A 14345-nucleotide genomic window follows, 5' to 3' on the forward strand; every position below is an offset into this window, starting at 1 on the left:
GTTAGATGCACTTGACCTTGGCTGATGCGGCTGCCCCAGTCGAACGCAGGGTGCGCATCGGCGCGCACGCTACGCAGAGCTGCCGTGAAACAGCGTGAAGGCAGCGCTCCTCGCAGGCGCAAGGACCGGACGGAGCGCCACCCGTGGGAAGGCGTAGCGCTTCCGTGACACGGCGGCAGGTGGCGCGCGTCTCCTGGACCGTCGCGGTGGGGAGGGCTGAGCCAGTCGAGCGCTGGCGCTCGTCGGTAGCATTGGGAGGTGCTCCGCAGGCTACGCACATATCGCTCCCTGAATATCTCGGCTGGAGCGCTGCTCCCGGTCTTACAGATTCGGCAGGAGTCCACAGTGCGCGGCACAGTCGAAAAGTGCGGAGAGTGATCACAAAGTGTTGGGCCATGACGGCCGCTACTCCTCCCGCGTAGCGCTGACGACTGCACGCAAGCTTGAGCAGTGCAGCATATCGAAGCGACTGTGTGCCGAGTGTCATGTGCCTTCGAGTGCCGTTCACTGCGGCGTCGTCGGGTCCGCACGCTTCATCTCCGTTACTGCTTTGATCTGTTTGTGTTGCCATCCCGCTGTGCGAATTTCGCTGTGTTGTGCGTGTCACCCTCCCCCATGCCGGACAGCCCGCCGCAGGCCCGTGCGCTCCTGTAGCGGGACGGATAACGGGGGAACGATGACGGTACGGATGTCGCCCCATCCTCAGCCTCCAGCGCTTGTGGCCCTCCGGGCGTTGATAGCGCTCATGCTGCTCTGGCCATTCGCGTCAGTGGCCCAGGCATTTGACGACGAACCGCTAACAGGTAATCGATCAATTTTTTTTTTTTTAAACGTCCGTCGTGTGCTTTCAGACTATCATTACTGCTGTTTTCTAACTCTGGAGCAGCAGTGTACAATAACCGCATTTGTTTTCCGGCACGCACACAGTCGACTACGGAGTAAATTTGGATGCGCCTCCGTGTACTGCTCAGATTCATTGTTTTTGCTTCTACTCAAATAGCGATGTTGCTCTACTGTGCACAGAGGTAATTCGCATTATTACCGCAGTTATATCGTGGCCACATAATCGACGAGGACGTGCCTAGCTAGCGTTTCACGAAAACCTTCGCTGTGCGGAAAATAGGGCTTTTCTGACCAATTTCATCACTGCTGTGCATTTACACCGCGCATAGTCCGGGCATGACAGCTTGAGATATTGTTTTTGCTCCCGCTCTCTTCCCTGGTTCCACAGTGGCGTAGGTTTTAAAAGCTGGCCTGATCGTCTGCGGCAGGACTCTGCAGTCAACTGAATTCTAGTATGATTCAACACACTTTACGCACCTTACTCAGAAGCTCATGCGTGTAGTATTTGATTGCATTAGGGTTACTTGTGAAGCAACTCCCTACGTTGCCTTTGAGCACAAAATTTGGTGTGGTTTAGGCGCGGGTGGGCCGTTTCTGTCTGCACATTCTCGAGTTATTGTAGCCTTAAACAAGCAGGCAAAATTTTAGTTTCGTGAGCAGTGTATATTTGCCTCGAGGACATACCGTGGCGCCATCTGCTGCAGCGTCTCCATGACGTAGACAGCAACATCACGTGATACCTGCTGCGAGGTTTTTGGCATCTCCATCGGTTCGGTCATGGTCAATTCTTAGTGTTTGCAAGGTGTAAGCGTTGTATGTTTGGCGTCGTGGCTGCAGAACAACCTAGCTCGTGCGTGCCAGTCTGCTGTGTAAGGCAGCAAAGTTTTTTGGCGAACGAGCAACCTGATGCTTTCATATTGGTTATTCAACGATGTTTCATAAAAGTAGCTGCACGCACTTTGAGCCGCAATAACAGTACTGTTCACATCATTTGTAACAGAGGGTGCGGCTTGCCACTTCCGCCAGAATTATTGCGGGACGGTGCTTTGTCACCGGCGTATTATATGTGGCACTTCAGGCGCTTATACGTTTGTCTCTTCAATCCGGTTCGCCGTGTGCGCGCACACAAGTCGTATGCATACTCTGCGCAGGGTATTTCGACTGATGCCATAACAAGCGCGCACGCCACTAGACCTGTGTGCATCGCTTGCTCGACTATTTTCGATGATCATTTTACTTCGTTTTCAGCGAAATTATCAGACAAGCATGCATCGCTGACGCATCGTTTTGGGGTACGCGTGAAAGCACGCGCCAGGCTCGGCCCAATACGTCCGGCACAGCGTCACCGAGCAGAAAACCATTCTGTAAGAGTGGGCAACTCAATTGCTGCGTTGCAAATGACGCACGTTATCTGCAACCCCGCAATCGAGGCTTCAATCGCTTAGCCAGCGAGCTGCGTTAGCGGCGGCAATGCGCGAACGCGAATCTCGTGATGTCACTTTCCACGTCATAGCGATAGCAGTGCCGGTCGAGGCCAGTACCCTAAGAATCCAAACAGAAATACTTGTCAGCGTACTTACAGCCTAAATTTACAAACCTGACTGCAAGGAGGCAACACGACGCATGGCTGTCGTGGTATCAGCCTTATGTGGCGTTGCTTAATGCTACATGCCCGATTTGTAATCGGGCTGTACGCTACCGTGATGCTGGCAGCGAAGCCCGTTGCATTGCATACCAGATAACGTATTCGCAAAGACAGGCATCAAAGTGTATCTCTTGGTTATACTGCAGAACAGTTTTCTCCTGTAGCAAGACATTCGCAGTGAAGACGATGTGTAAATGCAAAATTCATGAGAGAAGCGATAAATTGAAGAGAACCGAGCGCTCATCCACCAACCGAACGCAGTCACTCGGGTGAAGAAAATTGCGATAGCTTTCTTTTGTTGTTGTTGTTGTTGCTGTTTTGCAAATATCTGTATTGGTATAACGCGGAGCTATTTTCCGTGGCATCAACCAGTGCTGGATCACGCAGAAAACGGATTTATAGAAGCGCGGTGCGTTCTGCATTCTAAAATTTTACTATGCAACAAATATGCAGGAGAGCATCACGCTGGCCTAGGTGGTAGTGCACAAGCGATACAGCTAATAAATGAATACTGGTAAGCGCAGTTTCAAGGCGGGACAAGAGAAGACGTCGACCCACGGGACAAGCGCTGTCTTCTCTTGTCCCGTTTTGAAATGTGCTTCCCAGTATTCATTTATTAGCATGAACCAACTAGCTCAGCAACAAATTTTGTTAACTGATACAGCTCTTGGGCTGCTATAGACATGCACACGTACATAATCATTCACGCTGCAATAAAATCTGATCGGCGTTATAGTGCACTCACCACCTTAAACTTGTAATGGAGGCGGCGGATTGACATTGTTGCACTGCTGTGCATAACACTAAGTGACAGGAGCACGAGCTTTCGCTCGAGAAGATGACGCTTCAGTGACTGGCCTGGTGGGGTGTCTGTAGTGTGCATAATGTAAAGGGATTTCCGTTCTTGCCCTTTCCTCTGCAACATCTCTTACCAGATGCATGTGTTGGAGTTCTTTAAATGCATCTCTTTTCGCCAAAATTAGTAGAAGTGGACTTCTATCGGCATGCACACTAATGTGCTATTTTCCACAAGAGTCGAAAAGAGCAGGCGAAAAGGACGGGTGAGCATAGAAATGATTGCTTCCTGCATGAAAAACGAAAGTGAATCCTTTTTTAAGCATTGGAAGCCACTGCGCGAGTCTAAACTGTGTGGGTGCACTTCTTCATTGGAAACTAAAGCTTGTGGGGCGGTACTTTGGCACAGAGGGAGGCAGCGTCTGGCATGGATGCTACTGCGTTAGCTTCACCACCTTCGCGCGAGGGTTCGCTGATATAATTACAATGACGGTATCACGAGCACCTACCTAGTGGCCGACGCTAGACAACTTGGGTCACTGGGTCGGCGTAAGAGGACGGATAGACGGACAGACAGACGGACAGACAGACAGACGGACGGACGGACGGACAGACGGACAGACGGATAGACGGATAGACGGATAGACGGATAGACGGATAGACGGACATATGGATAGACGGACAGATGGACAAATAGGCAGGCAGGCTCAAATAACCAGAGGTATGCAAAGAAGGCTAATCGCAATAAAAAGAACTCTCCACAAAGTGCGACACACTGACGAGCGAATGCGATATATGGCCTGTCGGTATTTGTAACCCTTCATTCTAACGGCAGCCATTTGACTGTTGAGGCCTCGTATGTTTCGCAAGAATACACAGCGCTGGGTTCACCGAGAGGTCGAACTATGTACCACGTGCAAGTAAGTACCCGCTGAAGCAACGCGGTTCTGAAAATTTTATGTTAAGAAGAAATTATGCAAATCCTGCGCACTGTGCCAATGTATGACCAAGAAGCTTTCTGTGCTGTTAGCGTTCGTTGACGATATTTAGTGGGGACGTTGACGGCCTACGACAGTCGTGATGTGAGTTAAATGTTACGTTGCGTGCACCACATGTGCTTGTCTACGTACAATCGTCCACTTTCAGAACTAAAAGCTTTAGGCCAATGCTCCGAAAGAACATCCGCGTTGAAGGCCTTACTCGCGCTAGTAAGGTTCTTGCGGTCCACGGGGCTTCACGACAGACTCTAAGAATGCCGCCCCCTACCGCTCTGTAGTGTACGCGCTTTGTTCGTGCTTGTCTCCCTTTCTTTCTATCTCCCCCTTCTACTCTGTTTCTCTTTTTATCCCTCTTAACCCTTCCCCCTGCGCAGGGTAGCCAACCGGAACTACCTCTGTTTAACCTCCCTGCCTTTCTCTACATTATTTTCTCTCTCTCTCTAGTACACAGAACACACAGCGATACGCTTTTTTCTCGAGGCGTTGTTGCGGCATTGTTCGTAGCCTGCGAGAAAGTTAGCACTCTCGTTCCTTCACACGGCGCATCGCAACGTGGCCGATGCGTTGATTTGCTGGACAGGCGATGGCGAGTTCTCGTCTTGATGCTGCCGTGCTTCAATGCGGCTTTGCGTCAGCACACTCTGCGTCAGTTGTCCGCATGTACAAACTTGCACGGTGTTTATTGTTCAGAAACGTGCCTTATCATACCTTGAAATATTTTTTAAATAATTTTTCCGCAACTGTTGCCGTGTTAGTAGCAGCGTTTTTTTTTTTTATTGTAGAGATCCCAAATGAAGCATGCGTTCTCACGGCGCGTTTCCGTTTTCCCGCGTTCCATCAAGGTATGCAAGCTGCCACGAGCGAAAAGTGGCAAGGCTATTATTCAGCCGTTTCGTCAGGCGTTGGTTTCACGCATTCTCTGTGTCCGTTTTCTATCATACTGTCTCCCCACTGGGCTGTGGCAAGTGCGTACAAAAGTAAGTGCTGGTGCATCTGCAATGCTAAAACGTAATTACGGCCGTCCAAAGGGTATGGTTTCGACGGCCAAGAAGTTCCAGAAAGCATTGAGACAACGACCAGAAAGCTTCAGAGGGCACTGTGGTGACGCCCATGAAGTTCTGGCTGAAACGGGCTCGTGTCTACCCGCCGTGCCTACAATGTACATTATGCAGATTCTCAATCACCACTCGATGCGGCGTGCAAGACAGCAGCAGCAGCAGAAAAGTCGACGGAAGAGACAAAGAAAGCTTCATATAAAAAACAGCAGCTTATCAAGATAATTCACAGCAAATGACGCAGTTTCGTCCGAAAGGCGAAGCACCGATTACGATAGCGAATTATTATACAGGTATAGGAAGTAAGGATGGCAGTTTTATCCGCCGTTTAAACGTGTAAACATTTGTTTACGAAAAAAAGTAGCACGTATGGTGTCACATGTGCACAGGCAAACGTGAACACATCTCACTTGAGGGCTGTCAAAACGCTGGCGGGAGGAAGAGCGGCAGCATCAGGAGCCGGCGAATAGCCCGTCGTGCTGCCTCTTTAGCCCGAACTAAGAGGCGAGCACACGGCGCACGTGAAGCCATCAAGCCTCAGCGCGCCTAGATTCTGTTCACACCGCACATGGCTTTTAAAGAGGCACTAAAGAGAAAAATTACTTCTTCTGAATCAGCAAATTGCCTCTCTACAACAAAAACAGCGATCTTACCACGATAAGATGCTTGGTAAGCAAGAAAAAGTGCAAGTATGAAAGACGGGTGGCGACGCCCCTTGAAGTTCTTGCAGCTGGTCGCTGTGACGTCATGGATTTTGATAGCATCTTCTAGGGCCTATACTTAATTATATAGCCGTACAGATTGAGTGCATTGTGTTCTATAGGAACCAAATATTCAACTTGGCAAGTTTCGGGAACCTTTACTCAGCCGAAGCGGCCCAAATGCGAAAACATACATTGGAATCCCTGACGTCACACTGACGTACCGGCGTCGGGGTTTTGGCGCGAAAGTCAAATACTGATACTTCAACCTTCATTTTCTCGTCTAATAATCAAACTATTGTTTTGAAATGACTGCCTGCAGTGTTCTCAAACAACGCTTTATTAGTGTTGTTGTTGTAAGAGTGGACACTCTTAACACTTTATTAGTGTTAAGAGTGTCCCTCTAAAGGTACGGACACACTAGCGGCAAGACGCGCGCGGCACGCCGCCGGTGGCAAGAACGCCGCGCGGCAGAGAGGCCACATCGGTTGTGCGCGCGGCGGCCGCCGCGGAGTCACGTGACAGTGCTGATCTCGCCTTGTCTCGAACTGCGCGAGCATAGGCGCGATATCGCGGTTGTCGCGCGCTTTTTCCTTGCTCGGTTAGCAGACAGCGCGCTGATCGCGTTGATTCCTGCAATGGCAGATGCAGACGACGATGTTCTGACGACGATGAGCGTTTCGGTCATTGTGTGTTCTCTGCTGTTGAGACGGCGGCGCGCGCAAATGGCACGCAGACGTAGCACTAGTGCTGTTTGTTGCGGCTGGCTCGGAGCGCTCGGTCGTCGATCGTGGTTCCGCCGCCGCCGCTGGAAGTTAACTTCGGCAGTCGCCAAGAGGTGGCGCTTGGGAGAAAGCCCGGACGTCTCTCATTGGTTCGCGGCACGCCGCCGAAAACGGCTCCTCGACCCATCCTCTGCGCGGCAGACCAAACCGGTTCCGCGGCAGGTTTCGCGGCACGCGGCGCGCCGCCGGCGGCGTGTCGCGCACGTTTTGACGCTAGTGTGTCCGTACCTTAAGGAGGGCCCGCGCTCAGCCGCGCCATACGCAGCCACCGGCGGAGTAAGGCGACACCCCCCCGTCACTTCTGCTTTTCGCGCGATGGCTTCCTCGCCGCTTCCTCCCTTGCACGCGCGAAATCGAGCCGCCATGTTTCTAGGCTCACCCTCGTAAGATCTTACTCTCGCGGCGCGCAGATGCGGCGGAAATGCCCCTGAAGTGTCCATATCATTTCCATTGAAATAAAACCACGCTCTCATATTTGCTAGATTTGCACGCATGCATCCTGCAGTTTTTCTTTAATTAATAATGCACACATGACTACGTCGTTTACAACAGGAGCAAGAGCATTCGAAAATAAGATGACTGATTAAATTGGTAAAGATGCTAATATATATTGCGGGACGTTCTCACGGCTATACATAGGAGGCTTCTCGTGGCATCACCATGTCGAATACGGTAATACCGTGTCAGCATGTCTCAGTGGGCATTGCCACGAAACAGATGATGCTATGCTGGAGATTGTCAAATTCTGTAATGATGGCATTTTGATTAAAACTTCTTTCTGGGCGAGTTGGTGCATACTTGACATAAAAACTGTTTACAGCGCAAACACATGCAACCACAAAGTATAAGGGACAGGACACAAGCGCTGACTGTCAACAGGACACTGGCTGACTGCCAGTTGACCGTCAGCGCTTGTGTCCTGTCCCTTATGCTTTGTGGTTGCATGTGGTTGCGCTGTAAACAGTTTTTATGTCAAGCATGGCATTTTGAGCCAGTCAGAGGGACCATAGCATGCCTGCGCCAATCAGAGCTGACAAGATGACTAATTCGACAGATATGGCGACATTTGACAGGGTCCAGAGCAAGAGGGCACCCAGCGAGACAGCAGTCACCTGCAGAAGGCTGACACAGTTTCCGAATCATTGTTCGCGAATAGTAGCAAACAGCCCGCGTCTTTAAAAAATGTATTATACTAGTGCCATTTTCTATACCTTTACAACTTTTTCATTGAGTCGTAGTGGATGTATAATTTCATGACCTGCTGTTTTGTCCGGCGAGATGTACGGTCGAGCTGCAATTTCACGCGAGAGGTTGGTGCCACTGGCGATTGGTTCTGGACCACATCTCGTCCTCACCTTCGCGACCCTAGGACCTTGTTGTTAACCAGGGATTTCATGAACCTGCCAAGAATGAATCGAGCCCACTTGTCGGGCTCAGATTTGCCTGTCGCGCTCATGTAAAACTGAGCATGTGTTGGTGGGCTAGTTGGTTAAGCATGATTACAAAGACGGCGCCGAATAAAACAACACACGAATTCGGCGCCGTCTTTGTACTCATGTAAAATCTTGTTGGTCCGGCCGAACGAGCGCCGAATCGAGCTAAGCCAGCCCGACTGCACGGGTTACGTTGACCCAGCTCGACCCGTTAAGAAGCGCAGATGTAAACGCGGACTGCATGGTTGGGTCCGCGATTCGGAGACAGCAATGATTTTCTTACCTCTGGTTTCGGCGGAGGTTGTCTCAGCGCTCTCGACCTGTTAGGCTCTGGTCAGTGTAAACGCTATCAAGTCGGATTTTCTGAGCCCGATTTCTCACTCGAGCCGCTCCTCTCGTATTCGTTTAAATGTAGCCGTTGGAGTGAACAAGGTCTATAGTCTGTCGCGGCGCCAACAGTTGACGTTCAGAAATCCGTTGCGGCGCCATCAGGCAGGTTGTCGCAAGCTATAATAACGCCTGCCGAGCCGGAATGCGCGCCATTGTTGTTGGCGAGCGTTATCGAAGGTGAGCCTGTGATCGTTCCTTCTTTGCGCCGCATTGTGCCTCTTGCAGCAGTCCAGAATGTGCCTAAAAACAGCGTTTCGTCGCTTCTCTTCCTGGCACCGGTTAATTTACATCGCTTACAGGTGACAATACTGGAGCTGTGCGAGGCCAAGAAAGTCCAACTATGGAATGAGCATATTGGCTTGAAATCGCAGAGTCGCGTGTAGGTTACGTTGAGGGATTCGTTCCCTTATTCACGTTTCATAGTACGGTTAAACGGTTGCTGTGTGTTTGCTGAACGTTATTTTCCTCTGCAGTAAAATGCCCGCAGCTCTGAAGGCTGGATTCTTGCCGAAACAAGATTTTGATGTAATGATGCATCATGATTTCAGCGAAATATTATTCCGAAGGATGATTAGAAAAAATGGCTGTGGCTTAGGTAAGGTTAAGCCCAGGATGCGAAGCATACTAGCCTTTATTTTAGTTGTTGAACCACTGTTTAGCCTGGTGAACTGCTGTTGCTTGGCTATATTTGGTTCGGCTAGACGAAGAAACAACTCATGCATTACTTCTTTGCCTTCAAGAGTGGAACGCGACAGCGTTCCCGTCGACCCGCCAAGGGGTGTAAGACAATGGGCTACAGGGCAGCGACTACGCGCCCCGCATTGGACGCGGTGAGCGTCGAGCAAAGCAGCGTTCGGCGCGGCAACGAAATGTGCGCCTGAGCAAGAGACGCACGCCTTAGAAACAGCGCGTTTCTAAGGCAACACCGCATTCACTAGAGGCGCTTTTGTACCGCTTTGAAGCGTTGTACTCGTGGCTCAGTGGTAGCGTCTCCGTCCCACACTCCGGAGACCCTGGTTCGATTCCCACCCAGCCCGTCTTGCAAGAGTTGAGCCAAAGCCACTTCTCCTCTGTCGTGACGTCACGGTGTCACGTGATTTCATGGTCACCGCCGCGCCTGAGGAGCTGGGTTGAGCCCTCGTAATATGCTTCGCATAAAAGTAGGTGCATGACGACATGAACGAAACACTTCAGACACCCGCGCGTCCAATGACCACGATAAGGATCTATCTTTTTCTCGAAGGAGAGACTGATAACACTGCATAGAGTGCATTTGGAGCCCTTTTAGACGCGCACTTCAGCGAAGTTTGGAAGCCACGCTCGCGCTGTGGCGCACGAGTGCAGCACACACGCCTGCGGACGCAATTACGCTGCGGCACGTGTTCGCCACGCGCGCGCAGTCAGGCGTGGTCACGATCTGGCAGCGTGCACGCATTTTGCGCAGCGCGACCCGAGTCCCGTCGAAAATTCCTTTGATCTCCGAAACGCTGTTACTTGCGTGGTACACCAGGGAACTGCGCGGCGGCGAAATTGCTTTTCCCGAGAGAGGCCGTGCTGTCGTTTCCGTCGCACCGTTTTAGAAATCCAGCTACCTCTGTTATTATTGTAGTTTGATCGCCCGATTCCTTATCATTGTTCAGCTGCCTTCCTTCGTGCACCACCAGTATATATATATATATATATATATATATATATATATATATATATATATATATATATATATATATGACATTGCGCTGCGTTGTTCGCAAAGAAAGAGGGAGCATAGAAAGGAGACATCAGAATAGAAGAAAGAAAGAAATGAAGTTGCGGCACGATATTTTGACAGTGCTGTCGCCACTTGGGCGTTCTATTTCGCGATTGCTGTTCGTTGCCAAGGCCGAGCTGCTGCACGCTCGCTTGTTTTCACGGCGTCGGCGGGTAAGTGTAGCAATGCGCGTCTGATGGATGATGAAGTGCTGTTCGTGCACTTCATCAGCTCGTTTTCGGCCTCCCATCCGCGACGGTAAATAATCAAGCCAGGTTTCAGTGATCGACTCCTTGTCATTTGCAGCCTGGTGTTGACTGGGAACCTTATGCGTGTATACTCGCACGATATTACATGGAAAATAAGCATTTCTTTAGTTATATATTACCAAAATAAATGTTGACAAGAAAACCACGCGAGACAAGTTAGTTATGCTTCTTGCATACGCTAAAGCTAGATTCAGCTCCGTACTCGTAGAATATTATCAGCAAAAAAACAAATCTCTTCACAGCTATGGAAATCACCTCTAACACAGTGAAGGCGTAAAGCACGCATAAAAGACGTCGTTTTAGAAATACAAATTCTAGGGTTTCTTTTTTGGCAAGTCATATTGCTTACGTGAACGGATCCATGTTACTGTTACAGTTTATGAATGGAGCTGCTGTATACTTTTCAAAGAACGTAGTTAATAAATATACTTTAGCCAGTTGAAAATCTTCCCGCAAAATTTATCCACTCCGCATGTTCTAAGAGTCCTGCGTCACTCTCACCTTTTCAACTCTTTCGCATCGCCTCCGCATTTTATGTAGTATGGCAATGTTCCACGAGTTCTACCATTTATCATTTAATCCCGTGCCTTACATCGCAGCCCCGTCAGGCGTATCTAATCGCATTGGTCATCTCTCTTAGGGTTGCCCGCCACGTGCCCATACGATATTTTCCGTATAATTTTTTTACGCAACAGCCACTCACCGGAACGACCTTCCCGGGAACATTGCTACTTTGAGCTGCCAAAGATAATTTTCGATATTTCAAGTGATTGTTTACGTTCTTGAGAAATTGTTTTATTGTTCTATCTACACGTTTAACGTAGTTACTGCTTATTTTCATAATACGACCTGATCATAGGCCTTTATTACTTTATTACCATATATGTATAAGGTGTAAACCCCTGTATGTTATGCCTATTTTGTAAGGGCCCTTTAAAGTCACGAAATACCCGCCGTGGTTGCTTAGTGGCTATAGTATTGGGCTGTCAAGCACGAAGTCGCAGGATCAAATCCCAGCCACGGCGGCCGCATTTCGATGGGGGTCAAATGAGAAAACATCCGTTGTATCTAAATTTAGGTGCACACGAAAGAACCACAGGTGGTCCAAATTTCCGGAGTCCACCACTGTGGCATGCCTCATAATCCGATCGTGGTTTTGGTACGTAAAAGCCCTGTAGCTTTGACAATTTTCCGCCTAAAACCGAAACTCAGCAACGCTTCAGCAACACCATAGAGTTTCCCACAAACATTTTGTAGGAAACTCTATGAGCAACACGCCTGATCGCCACTCAAGACCACTTCGCGTAGTCACGTGATGGAACTCAAGACAGCCCGTGGCGGTGCTCACCGGAACGCCAAGCTTATGCGCGCGGCTTAGCTTTGGCTGACGGCGCCCGCTCTTGGTTTGTGTGCGTCACCAAAAACAAACAAAAAATCAATCGCACAGTCGTTAGCCCTGATTGACAGTGAAATCGCATGACTGTGCCTAGCATGTCAGTTTCTTTAGTCAACGGCATCTAGTAGTGGCAATGTTTTCGTGCTTTTCTGTCGTGTAGTCTCTGGCGTTTGCCATGTCACGTCTATTTGAGGTGTCGTTACGTCCTCCTGAAGCACTCGTTTTCGGTATCACGGTGAAAATGACTGGAAATTCTTCCTGAAAGGGTGCCTTATAATAGGGTTATTGAACCATTTTAGAAGCCGATTTTCTATGACCTCGCCATTAGCTAAAAATGTCCCCTTGGCACTGGCCGTTTCACGTTGATATTAAAACGTTAATTAGCCAATCTTAGTTAAGTAGGCTGCTAAATGATCCGTCAGGGGCTTTTATTTTGTGCGCCATTGTTGCGAATCTTGGCGTGCGAAAAGTATTTCCGTCTCGAATATGATACATTCGCGCCACTTAAACGCATGGGGTTCAGGTTTTGGTTTCGAGACCGAAACTTACTCGCCCTTAGGGGGCGCTGCGATGGCGATGCTGCTAAAGCTGTAGGTGCTGCGCCTATTTAAGGCGCCTCTCTTCAGTAAACTAGCTCTCAGCCTCGGTCACCGTCTACGTCCCTCGTTAGGCCACCGTGCCCGGCGTGGCGTTTTTGGCGGCCACGCCGACATAACAGGGCCTCCGTACGCGTGCATGATGTGCAGGAAAATTTTGAACTGTGGGTGGGTTATCCATGGAGCGAAGAAGCAAAATTACGCGGAAACTCCCCTGGGAGTTGTCTAAATGGGCGTGAGCATTGTGTCACTTGCTCATCCCCACGCAGCCCGGTGTGATTGCCAACGTTACGAAACTTGATCCGACTAGTATAAACGACAGCGCTACGGCGACACGGCCAGCTGCTGTTAGATACGGAACCTTTTCCTGAGCCTACTTCGAGTTCACTTGACCACATCGAATCGCGTCACAGTTAATTAAGGAGCGCAGAAGCACATCTACCACGTTCCCGAGGCACCGCACGTCCAAACAAGTTGGCGTCCCCCACCTCGAGCGCCGCAGGTGGAGCTATTCACTGCTTGACTCTTCTCGAAAGTGTAGCGGGAGCCTGGCGCGGTTCGAGGTAACGTGGGTCACAAAGCAAGACGGCTGTAATGCACCGTGAAGCCCTGGCAGCAATCCCCCTATCCGCCTTTGTGAAGGCAGTTGCAAGACAGGAAGGCAATACCCCAGAGAGAAGTAAGCCCTCGGTCAGTTAGGGCCCAAGGAGCGACCGCTCTTGGGCCCTAGTCAAGCTGCTCATGCAGCTTTTAGCCAGAAAACCCTCCAGTTGAACCTGGAAAATAAACTTACTTACTTACTTACTTACTTACTTACTTACTTACTTACTTACTTACTTACTTACTTACTTACATACTTACCCTCTGCGCCGGGTGTGACACAATCGCGCGGGCGCCTACCATTGGCCGAAAATGACGCCACCTGAGCGAGCTCGCCGATTGGCCAAAAATGACGCCACCTCAGCGGGCTCGCCGATTGGCCGAACGTGACGTGACTTCGAGACACCGAAAGGGTTAAAAGCCAAAAAGCCAGAGACTGGGAGCAGCAAGACAGGATTCCTTCATTCATCTCTTTCGAGCTTCTTGCCACGGGCCGCACCGTCTGAATTGCTGCCGGCCCGTAATAACTTTATGACTGGTAATTTCTTTGTACTCTCACTATAAATAATGTAAATAAACCTCCAGTTTTCATCTCAAAGTCCTCCTCAACCTCGGCCAACTCCCGCACCCAACGGCAAGGTCCAAAATGTGGGCGACAGCAATTGGGATTGTCCTCCAGATCCTACAACTGGATGCCAGCGGTGGGATCGTCCTCAACTCCAACAACTGGAGGCAGCGCTACGGATAAACCTTCGTCGAGAGAAGTCCTGAGGAACCCGGAACAGCGACAAAGAACCTTCGTCCAAAAGGAGTCCCGAGGAACTTGGAACAGCGAAGAGAGAGCCTTCGTCCAAACTAGTCCTGAGGAATTGGGACCAGCGAAGTAGAGCGAGCCTTCAACCCTGAGAGTCCTGAGGAGACGGGAACAGCGGACCAATGAACCAGATGGCAGGGTGCTGCAACCGTAAATGAGCGCGTGGTTTTTTTTTCCTTTTGATTTGCCAGACTTCAAATGTTGTGTGTTTCTTTTGGTAGTTCTAGGAATTGAGAATTTGTTGCATATTGTGTGTTTGCACAAATTAATTAAGGAAA

At 49.8% G+C, this 14345-nt stretch overlaps 1 long non-coding RNA gene across 1 annotated transcript in view; it reads left to right on the top strand.

Moving 5' to 3' along the window:
- The first annotated feature begins 208 nt into the window (after positions 1-208).
- The window catches only part of LOC135908650 (uncharacterized), a 49962-nt gene continuing 35825 nt past the window's right edge, over positions 209-14345 (top strand). The window contains exon 1 of the long non-coding RNA XR_010566382.1: positions 209-803. This is a non-coding gene — a long non-coding RNA (uncharacterized lncRNA). The remainder of the gene's footprint in view (positions 804-14345) is intronic.

This window comes from Dermacentor albipictus, chromosome 4 (assembly GCF_038994185.2).
Source record: "Dermacentor albipictus isolate Rhodes 1998 colony chromosome 4, USDA_Dalb.pri_finalv2, whole genome shotgun sequence".
NCBI classification, from domain to species: Eukaryota; Metazoa; Arthropoda; class Arachnida; order Ixodida; family Ixodidae; genus Dermacentor; species Dermacentor albipictus.